Genomic DNA, 12,205 nt, shown 5'->3' on the forward strand with positions numbered 1-12,205 from the left:
TATTATAAAGAAGGTATTGCATCCAGGGATTTTGATGACATTTCAAATCGCATCTGTTTACAACAGTCATCTGAATTCAAATGAGATTACAAACTTGAAAACACTCGAGTTTATCCATTTAATATCCGCGTGTATGTGCATATGACACACACACACACACACACACACACAAAACGCGCACACACACACACACACACACACCACGCACACACACACACACCACACACACACACCACGCACGCACACACACACACACCACACACACACCACGTACACACACACACACACACACACCACGCACACACACACATACACACACACCATGCACACACACACACACACCACGCACACACACACACACACCACACACACACACACACCACACACACACACACCACGCACACACACACACACACCACACACACACACACACACACACCACGCACACACACACACCACGCATACACACACACACACACACACCACGCACACACACACACACCACGCACACACACACACACACCACGCACACACACACACACACACGCACACACACATATACACACACACCACGCACACACACACACACACACACCACGCACACACACACACACACCACGCAGACACACACACACACACACACACACCATGCACACACACACACACACACACACCACGCACACACACACACACATACACACACACCACGCACACACACACACACCACGCAGACACACACACACACACACCACGCAGACACACACACACACACACACACACACACACACACCACACACACACACACACACACCACGCGCACACACACACACATACACACACACCACGCACACACACACACACACCACGCACACACACACAATGCACACACACACACACACACACCACGCACACACACACACACACACACACACACACACCACGCACACACGCACACACACACACAACGCACACACACACACACACACACCACGCACACACACACACTCCACACACACACACACACACACACACACACATCACGCACACACACACACACCACACACACACACACACACCACGCACACACACACACACACACACACACCACGCACACACACACCACACACACACACCACACACACACACACCACACACACACACACACCACGCACACCACGCACACACACCACACACACACACACACACCACACACACACACACCACGCACACCACGCGCACACACACACACCACGCACACACACACACCACGCACACACACACACACACACACACACACCACGCACACACACACACCACGCACACACACACACACACACCACGCACACACACACACACCACGCACACACACACACACACGCACACACACACATACACACACACCACGCACACACACACACACACACACACCACGCACACACACACACACCACGCAGACACACATACACACACACCACGCACACACGCACACACACACACCACGCAGACACACATACACACACACCACACACACACACACACACACCACGCGCACACACACACACATCATGCACACACACACACACCACGCACACACGCACACACACACACACACAACGCACACACACACACACACACACACCACGCACACACACACACACCACGCACACACACACACACACCACGCACACACACACACACCACGCACACACACACACACACACACACATATCACGCACACACACACACACACACACCACGCACACACACACACACCACGCAGACACACATACACACACACCACACACACACGCACACACACACACACCACGCGCACACACACACACACACACACCCCCCACGCACACACACACATACACACACACCACGCACACACACACACACCACGCGCACACACACACACACACACACCCCCCACGCACACACACACATACACACACACCACGCACACACACACACACCACGCACACACACACATACACACACACCACGCACACACACACCACGCACACACACACACACACACCACGCACACACACACCATGCGCACACACACACACACACAAACACACACACACACACCACACACACACACACACAAACCATGAGTGTATGTTCCTTTTATAATAGGGAAATGTTAGGTAACGTTCAAGTGTTTACATAAAATTGTATTCTGATGTTTTTATACATATATTCCACTTTGTTTTTATACAATTTCATCTCTTAATTTTTTCAAAGGCCAAGGATGTCCAGTAAGCTATTTGACAAGATGAACCACATTGGAAATAAGTACACTGTGGTTAGCAACACAGAGCAGTGGGGGATTGCAGGGGGGCAATGCAATTGGAAATTCAGTGGCACCACATCCACTTTATAGGCATAAAATGGGCAACTGAGTGTCCAATGCAGCAGAGGGTGCCACAAGTGAGCTAACAGCCATTTTGAATTGAGCTCCTCCATAAGCATCCAGGGCACATGGCAGAATGATTCAGGAAGCTCTTTATAATTAACACCCTATAGTAAAATCAGTCTGCCCCAGCTCCTGACCCGTCATGTGATAAAATTCACCCAACATCTCCTGGCACTAACCAGGAGCAAGGACCCAGTGCTTTCTATTGGACTCATCTACTACATACAGGTTAGTTGCCAGTTTGTCCTTTTATGTTCTTGTTTCTCTTTACCTATTTTCTGTGTTCCCTATTGCACTCTGATGACTTTTTTTTTGCTGGTGCTGGACTGCTTTTTGAAGGCTCAATTCAGTTTTACTGAGCCACGTCTGGGGTTTGCCTTCAGGCTAGGTCATGAGGGGAAGCAGCCAAGACGACAGACGCAGGTGGGAGAAGAGTGAGGAGGAGGCCACTGTGCAGGAGGCCATACTTGTACCAGGTCTTCACTTCTCCTCACTGAACCTCAATGAGGAGCAACGGGTGAGGTGCTTCATCAAGGAAGCTGTCACTGTCACTGAGCTATGTCACTTGCTGCAGCTACAACTGAACCAGGACAGCACTGCCCAGTGGATGTCAAGGTCTCTGTGCACCTTTCCTTCAAGCAACAGGCTCCTTCCAGGCTGCAGAAGGTGATATCAGGGATCACTCACAGTGGGATAAGAGAGCATTAGGCTTCATCAGCACTGCAGGCTTCCCCAGTATGCAAGATGGGCATATACTGTGCCCACGTTACCTTGCACACTCCCCATCACCACCTGGGAATCATGCTCAACAGAAAGGGTTGAATTCCCTCAGCGCCCAGTTTGCTTGAGGCCGCAGACAGTGCACCGTCCAGGTCTGTGCTCAATATCCTGCCACCAGCTATGATCCATTCATCCTGCACCAGTTCTCTCTAGGAACATACGACTTAGGTGCAGTAGTAGGCCATTCGGCCCTTCCAGCCTGCTCTGCCATTCGATACGATCATGGCTGCTTTGATTGTGGTCTCAAACCCACTTTCCTGCCTGCCCCCTCCATAACCCTTGAATCCCTCGCCTATCAAAAATCTACCTGACTCAGCCTTGAATAAATTCGATGACCCAGCCTCCACTACTTTCTGGGGAAGGGACTTCCACAGACTAATGACCCTCTGAAAGAAAACAATTCTCCTCATCTCCATCTTAAAAGGGAGACCTTTGATTTTTAAACTATGCCCCCTCGTTCTAGTCTCCCCCTCAGGCTGTGGGAGTGATGTGACACTCAAAGTCCCATCAACACTGGTCTCCGGAGCTAAGCTGGCAGCTGTCTATGTGTTGTTGGGGGCCGAGTTGCACTGTTAGTAATAGAGTTGACCTGATGACACTTCTTAAGTGGAAACACTGGACAGGATTTTGCCCTTGTCGGGCAGGCGCAGTTGACGAGCCCAGGAACAGTTGCAAAGCTGACCACCGCCCGTGATCAGGCGACCAGTTAACGGCCAGCCAGCGTGAATCATGTGCTCAGAGGTAAGCGCTGCTGGGGTGGAGGCAGCAGGAGCGCGGGCGCTGAAGTTCGCGCATGCAAGCAGGCGTGCGCAGTAAAAGCTCCCTGGGGTGCAGAGCTACCTCAGGGAGCCGAAGGTTTTTATCAATATAAATAGAGGATTTTAAAATAATGAAAACAAGTCCCCTCGTGTGGCTCTGTTGCATGTTAAACAGGAGCGCAAAACATTTTTTTTTTTAAATCACTGGACGAAACCTCATCCCGCCCGTGGATGAGGTTTTGCCAGAAATGCAAAGGCCGCTTGGCCTTTTCGCCCGCCTGCCAACCGGACGGTTGGACGGACAGCAAAGAGTTCAAGTCCATTAGTTCCTTAAGGGCCTTAATCGGCCGCTTAACTGTGGGCGGGTGCGCTGCCGAATCCTGCGCGAGCCCACCAACCGAAATATCGCGTGAGTGCGCGACGATGTCGGGACGCTCGCCTGATGTCATCACCTGCCATTTTATGCTCGTTCAGGTCAGGTGCGTGCCCGCCTGACAAGTGCAGTATTCTGCCCATAAAGTTTATTTACAATACACTCAGCAGCAACTACACGTGTGCTTTCAACTCCAACTCTATCTCTACATTGTCTGCTGAAGTAGCCCAATCTGCTCTCCTATTGGTTACTACAGATCATGTGATCTTTCCTAACAAGTATTATCCTTAAAAGTACATTATACACTAAATAAAATCATAATTACTACGCTATGCTTCCAAGGTAGCAGCGCTACCTGCCATGAACTGTCAGCAGAGGTTTCATCACGGTTGGCACCACTGGTGTGTGCACTGGAGGCTGACCAGTCTCTCCATATTGGGCAGAATGGTCTCCGTAATCTATTTGAAGCTCGAAGACAATTTGAAGCTGGTGTCCTCCAGGCGCCGAGCCATAGTGCACAAGCTCACTGGGAGTCCGCCTGAAGTACTTAGCATTTCCTGGTCTAAGCCCAACAGTGGGTAACCTGGGACCTCAAAGTCTGCATCCGAGTCCTTTGTGGCTGAGCTACCGCACAATCAATCCCTCTGGCAAGCTGGCACCTGCGGCAGTGGCTGCGCACCTGTCACCAATGCTTCACCATGTGAAGACCACAAAAAATATGGGTGATGCCAGTATCTGCTTCTGTGCGCTCCAGTCTGTGTTTTACTGTCCATGTAAAAAGAAAAGCACATAAATAGAAAATCTCTCCTTAGCTATTTAAGAAAATGCTGGCCGAAAGCATTTTGGCTGAGCGTCTGCTTTACCAGAGCATCATCAAGTAATTAAGTGTTAAATTCTCTCAAATTATTTGGAGCATTACAATGGGCACAACCCTCTTCTGATAGAGTTGAAAAATTTCCTACACTGTGTAGCTTCGAGACCAGCTCAGATGGAAAAAAAACTCTTTAAGAAAGAATTTTTAATAGCTTTGAGTCCTTTATTGTTGCTCACCGACACATGGGCCATATAACCAGGTTAGTCAAAAATAAAGTGACTGAAATGGATTCTTACAGCAAAGGAAAGTCTACATAATAGCCTAAAAGTAATTTGTTGTTTGAAGGGCTTTGAGATGCTTCACAATAATGAGGCTCTACACAATGTGAGCATTATTTGTTGTTATATCTTCTAGTCACATCTGGTTAGGTTTCGCATGAGGCAAGCAGGAGTCAGGGGAAGGACAAGTGGCTACATAGTGCTCCTTCAACTGGGCACCTCAGGAATAGGATTAGGTGGAAATTTTGCTTAAAAGTCACAACCTCCTTGAAATACTCATGTTAGCGTTTCTGGAGACCGGTGTTCCGATGTTGAAACACAGCAGAACACATGTGCAGTCGGAACACTAACCTTCATTTGTAAACGTGAATTACACTAAGAGATGCTAACCTGATTAGTAACAATGAAACCTGGATCCTCCATGGTGATTGGATATGTAAATATACGTTGGGAAGAACACATGGCCCAGCACGTCAAGCCATGTGAACATCACGCTTGTTGTTTCATTACATATTACCACAGGGACGTGGAAACAGGCCTGCTAAATACCTGAAGAGGCAGAAACTCCTCTTCCGGTGAGTTTGACTGTTAACTACTACACCCTTAGTAATTTCAACTGTTTTGGACATGAGACGTTTCTTTTCAAAACGCCTTTGATGTTCAATTCAAGCCCCAATTGCCTCATTGAATTAGTAATTATAGACTAGTCTTAAGCACACACACACATACAAATACACACACACACACAAATACATGCACACACCCTATTATTCAGTGTTATTCACAGTGAAGAGTATATGCTGTTTGACGCTAATGTTAATATACATTGGGATTCAAATTCTGGATAGGGTCCAACTGCATCTTTGCTGCCGAGGGGAGGGTTAAATGAAGCAGAGCCTGGTTTCAAAAGGATTCCACCTCATGGAGCAGAAACTCTCGGGTAGGTGGGAGAGGGTGTGGGTGTGGAGGACAAACACTGCCTCCCTCTTCTCCAACAACAAAGGAGTGTGTCTGGACAGTGTTTGGATTTCCTGGAGAAATTCCACGCAGTACCCCATCCAAAAACTCCAGTGGAACACAAGCTTGCTTTAAGCATGTGCAGGTTCCATATGGGCCTATTAAAGACTTCAAAACCTTCAGTGAGCTCAGAAGGGAAAAACAATTCGGACCAGTGCTCTTATTTCCTAGTTTTTACTGGTGTTCCTTTTTAAGCTATACAAGACCAGTTTGGGCCAGTATTTTTATTTCCTAGTTTTTACTGTTTTCTCCTTCAGGGAGAGGATAATTCATCCTTTAGTGCATCCTCAAAGCAAAACGAAAACATTGAAAACATTTGCCACTCACCTGTTCCAGCAGGCAATGGCCTCTAACTTGCTTGTTGGGCGCTGCTCCAAATTTCAGGGACTGTGTTGCGGCAGACTTTGCTGATGCACCGGGTGTGACCCACCCAGAGTGGGGAGAACCTCTCAAGTTTTAATTATCATTGAAGAGGGAGGGAAGCATTTAGCATGAGTCCCAGCAGGGTATACTTAGTGGCTAGGAATAGCGCGATGAGTAATTCGCATGATTGGCACCACATCCACAAACATTCACTCCCTCCACCACCAACGCACAGTGTCAGCAGTGTGTACCATCATCAAGATGCACTGCAGGAATTCACCAAGGCTCCTTTGACAGCGCCTCTCAAACCCGCGATCACTACCACCTAGAAGGACAAGGGCAGCAGATAGATGGGAACACCACCACCTGGACGTTCCCCTCCAGGTCACTCACCATCCTGACTTGGAAATATATCTCCGTTCCTTCACTGTCCCTAGGTCAAAATCCTGGAAGTCCCTTCCTAACAGCACTGTGGGTGTGCCTACACCACATGGACTGCAGCAGTTCAAGAAGGCAGCTCAGTACCATCTTCTCAAACGCAACTAGGGATGGGTAATAAATGCTGGCCCAGCCAGCAAAGCCCACACCCCGTGAATGAATATAAAAATAACATTTCCCAAATGGTGTGCCCTCCCCCTCCCCCCACTAGACCCCCAATGCAGAATGAGACCTTTAGCTGGTCACTTAAGGGCCTCAATTGCTCTAGGGACAGGAAGGCTGACCTGACCTTCCCCGCCCGGACTTAACTGGGGGGGGGGGTCGGAAAGGCAACATGTTCTCCACCCCGTGTCTTCCTGCCTGATTAAGCACCATCCCCTCATCACAACCTCCCAGCCCGCCTCTGGTGGGATGGGGGGCATTAAATTCCACCCAATCTTCTTGCAACCTGTGGGTGCTGCAAATGTTCCTGTAGTAACTCAAGGCCTGTGATGTCAGCTGTTCGTTGATACGAGTAACAAATCAGCTCTGCGGGAAAATGCAGTTTAAGGGTCGGGAGAGGCTCTGGGCATGTAAGAGAGCAAAGGTTAGGCAGCTGAATTCCTCTTCCATGCACTGCTGAAGAGCTCTGGATTATAGGCAGTTGTTACAGTCCTCCCACTTTCCTGCTCTCCTCAGTGTTGTCAGTGTCATCTCCCTCAGCAATGGTGGCTCAATGTCAACAGCGAAAGTTATGCAGCAAACAGAAAACCACAAGTCAGGCAGGACAGTCTTTCTGGGCTGAGTTTCAGGAAACCACTGCAGGAGAACTCCAATGGTCGACCTAATAAGGGAACTAGCGAGTCGCGGGTATGATACGGGGGGTTCCTCAGGAATCGTGAGTTAAGTATGCAGGAGATCACCTTCTCCCCAAGCAGAATACCCCTTTATAGCAACTTAGAAGCTAGGAATGGGAGGACAGCACAATATAATCATTTACTGCATCTTATGCTGCTAATGATCATGTACCAGAGGAACAGTAAAGTAATGGAAGCCCTTGCAACTCAAAAGCAACGCAGTCATCAGGAGGAACCTGCAAGACAATGCGAGTGTAAACAATGATCCCCTGGACTTGGGAAAGTTGCCACTGTTACAAACCCCAAAGCCCTATCTCGCTGTTTCCAAACGACAATGTGTAATGTGAAATGTTTTTGCTCTAATAAACATGAGTCACCTACAGGCTGACCCATATAACTGCTATTCCCCGTGGCAGCTACGAGGAACCAGAGATGAGGTGGCTGAGGGCTGCAGAGATTGTGACTGCAGCAGGTTCTAGTTGTGGCATTTCGTTACAAGAGGCCTGGCAGCCTCTCAATGAAAGCAAAGCCTCCTTCCACAGTGACAGTGTTCTGCAAAGAAATGCACATATATTGTCCAGGGCCTGTATGCTTTTGGGAAGGTAGGGGTTCCTGTGAGCTTGCTACCGACTATTTACTCTCTTTGCTGTGTCATTACCTCCTTCTAAAGTGGCATTGACAGTAGGAATCTCACTGTAGAATGTTACAGCATGAAAGGAGGCCATTTGGCCCATCATGCCCATATTGGCTCTTTGGGAAAGCTATCCAATTAGTTCCATTGCCCTACTCTTTCCCCATAGGCCTGCAATTTTTCCCCCTTTTCAATGTTACTGTTGAATCTGCTTCCATCACCCTTTCTGGCAATGCATTCAGGTCACAATTGCTCATTGTGCACATTCATTTTTTCCTATGATGCCTCTGATTCTTTTGATAATTACTTTAAATCTGTGTCCTTTGGATGATTCATCTGGTGCTATTTATTCTATCAAAACTCTAGATGCTTTTGAACACCTTCACTGAACCTCCTCTTAACTCTCTCTGCTACTGGAAGGGGACATTACTCAAGCTGCATTGCCTGAAACCTGTTAAGAGTTCAGGATGCTCTACACGAAAAATATTTCAGAATCAGCTAGGTAGCAAAAAAAGACCACATATAATAATGGCATATCTCCCAAAACTTTCCAGTTTCTACCCGATAGTGGCTAACTGCAAGATGGCTACCTCCTGACTAGGAATTAGCAGCAGCAATGCAAGTTGAGAACAAAATGGCATAAAGATCCTGACTGTTACTTGACCCTGATTCACATATTTATCAGGCGTGATACCACCCTGCCTTTCAGGAGAGAAACCAATGATCAACAGTTGAAAAATCACCCCTGAATTGTGACCACAAACCATGCTGGGGCTGGTAGGATAGTCCAACTATTCGATCCTATACCCAAGCCACTTCCCAAATGTTTCATCATGAGTGTTTGTTTCTAAGGTTCTTCCTCCTGCCATAAAACACCTTAACTGATTTGGTAAAGTTAATGGTTTTGGTTTTTAATCAAAGAAGATTAAAACGATTAGTACAAGGTTCACCAGTTGAGATTATATATTACTTTCCAGTAATTAGGACCAGCTGTTAACAGGATAGGACAGATTTCAGAATGTGACCATATCAGATACTGGCCCAAACCAGGTCTTGTCAAATAAACATGAATGTCTCACTTCTTTCAATTGCTGCTAGTGATATGAAATGACATAAAGTGTTTCCATGACATTATAATAACCCATTAAACATTCCAATTGTATTTATTATTTAACTAGCTTAAATATACCAGTTATGTCAATACTTAGGAACTACCTGTTGCGAAATATTTTCATGCTTTCCTCCAGGAATATCAATATTTCCCATTTTAGCGGAGATTACATCAGTCTATGCTGTCAGTCACCATGAGTACTGTCATTACAGTTGCTGTGTGATTTTCTAATTAAGCATCTCAGGTGAAAGGCCAAAACCCACAGTGCAAGACACAATCCGGTTTGTAAAAAGCAAAATGGATGCAAATAAATCATGTAGTAGCATTTAGACGCCACGGAAATTGAGTTTAAAAGGCCCAATTATGAAAGAGGGAAGACTGTAGGTGGCAAGGGCTGTGAAACAAATGAAACATTTTTCCATGGCACCTTATATTAATTATTTTCTTCTTGCTTGCCATGGTACCTTACAGGGCAACAAATAGGTCCAATTAAAGAAAGAAAATAATCTAGGTGGTACACAGTAACAGAGCCAATGGCCAGGATTTTCCTGTCCCACCCACAGCGGGACCCGTCGTGGGTGGGATGGAAAATTGAGAGAGGCAGCCAAATGCCCATTGACTTGGACGGCAATTTCCAGCCAGTGTGCCTGAAAATTGATGTGAAGCTAACTTCAATATATTAAAGCTTGTTAAGTACAAAGCTATTAGCATTGTCCAGAGGCATCTTTGGCATTTATCTATATAGGTGCTGGGATTTTACCTAACAGTAACAACAACTTATATTTATATAGCACCCTTAACATAATGAAACATCCCAAGGCACCTCACAGGAGCATTATAAAACCAAGTATGACACTGAGCCACATCGGAAGATATTATGTCAGATGAACAAAAACTCGGTCAAAGAGGTAGGTTTTAAAGGGGTGTCTTAAAGGAGGAAAGCAAGATAGCGAGGCGAAGAGGTGTAGGGAGGCTATGCCAGAGACTGGGTCCTAAGCAATTGAAGGCGTGGCCACCAAAGGTGGAGCAATTAAAACTGGGGATGAGCAAAACGCCAGAATTAGAGGAGCACAGATATTTCAAGTGGGTTGTCAGGCTGGAGGAGATTCCTGAGATAGTGAGGGGTGAGGCCATGAGTGGATTTGAAAACAAGGGCTGGGAACTTTAAAATCAAGGCGTTTCTTGACCTGTAGCCAATGCAAGTCAATGAGCACAGGGATTACAGGGGAACAGGACATACTGTGAGTTAAGACATAGGCAGCAAGTTTATGGAGAGTAGAATTGTGAAAATCGCCAGGAGTGTGTTATAGTCGAATCTAAAGGTAACAAAGGCAAGAATGAGAGTTTGTACAACAGATGAGATGAGATGGGCCAAAGTCATGGAGGTGGAAATAGGCAATCTTAGTGACTGAACTAATGAGGTCGGAAGTTTATCTAGAGATCAAATGTGACATCAAAAGATTGCGAACTGACAGGCTTAATGTTGGACTATTGCCAGGGACTGGGTTGGGGTTGGTTGCTAAGGAATGGAGTCTGAAGCGGGGCCTAAAGACAATGGCTTTAGTCTTCCCGGTGTTTAATGATGAAATTTCTACTTAACCAGAATTGAATGTCAGATATGCAGTCTGATAATCTAGCAACAGTGGAGAAGTCCAGAGAGATGGTGGTGGAGGTGGGGGTGTGTGGGGGCGGGGCTGGAGGGGCTGGGGTGGCGGGGACGAGGCAGAGCTGGGTGTCATCAGTGTACTCTGTGCCTTTGGATGACTTTGCTGAGGGGCAGCATGCAGATGAGAAATAGGAGGGGGCCAAGGATCATTCCTTGGGGGGCACATGCAAGTGCAGGAAGAGAAGGCATTGCAAGTGATTCCCTGGCTGCAATGGGAATCAGGCAGAAGCAGACTCACCCAGCTGGACGACAGAGGAAAGGCATTGGAGTGGGATAACAGAATGAAAGAGTGCAAGAGATTGCCCTGACCAGCAAATATCCTTTGGAAATCTGGTGGCATTTGACAGTTCAATACAATCATGAACTACATATTTGATTTCCTTTACTCTGGGTGAAACTTCAAAACAAGTAATTAAGTATAGCTTGGGCCAACCTGCCCCAAGTCAACAGTCCTGAAAACAGTCAGGGGAGCAAGGAATTTCCACAGAAGGTTAGCAGTGACCTTGTACATAAAGTTATGAACAGGGACCATGTTTCATAGCCAGTTTTACACTGAGCTTGAATGCAAGAGATGCAATTGTCAGTTTTTGTTACATTCGTAACATAACCCTTTAAGCCCCAGTATCATTCTGGTGAATTTGTATTCCTTTATGTCTGTTGCTCATCTTTATTATGATTTACTTGACTACTTCCTACTAGTTTATAGTGCAAC

Source organism: Cetorhinus maximus, chromosome 18 (assembly GCF_964194155.1).
Source record: "Cetorhinus maximus chromosome 18, sCetMax3.hap1.1, whole genome shotgun sequence".
Taxonomy (NCBI): domain Eukaryota; kingdom Metazoa; phylum Chordata; class Chondrichthyes; order Lamniformes; family Cetorhinidae; genus Cetorhinus; species Cetorhinus maximus.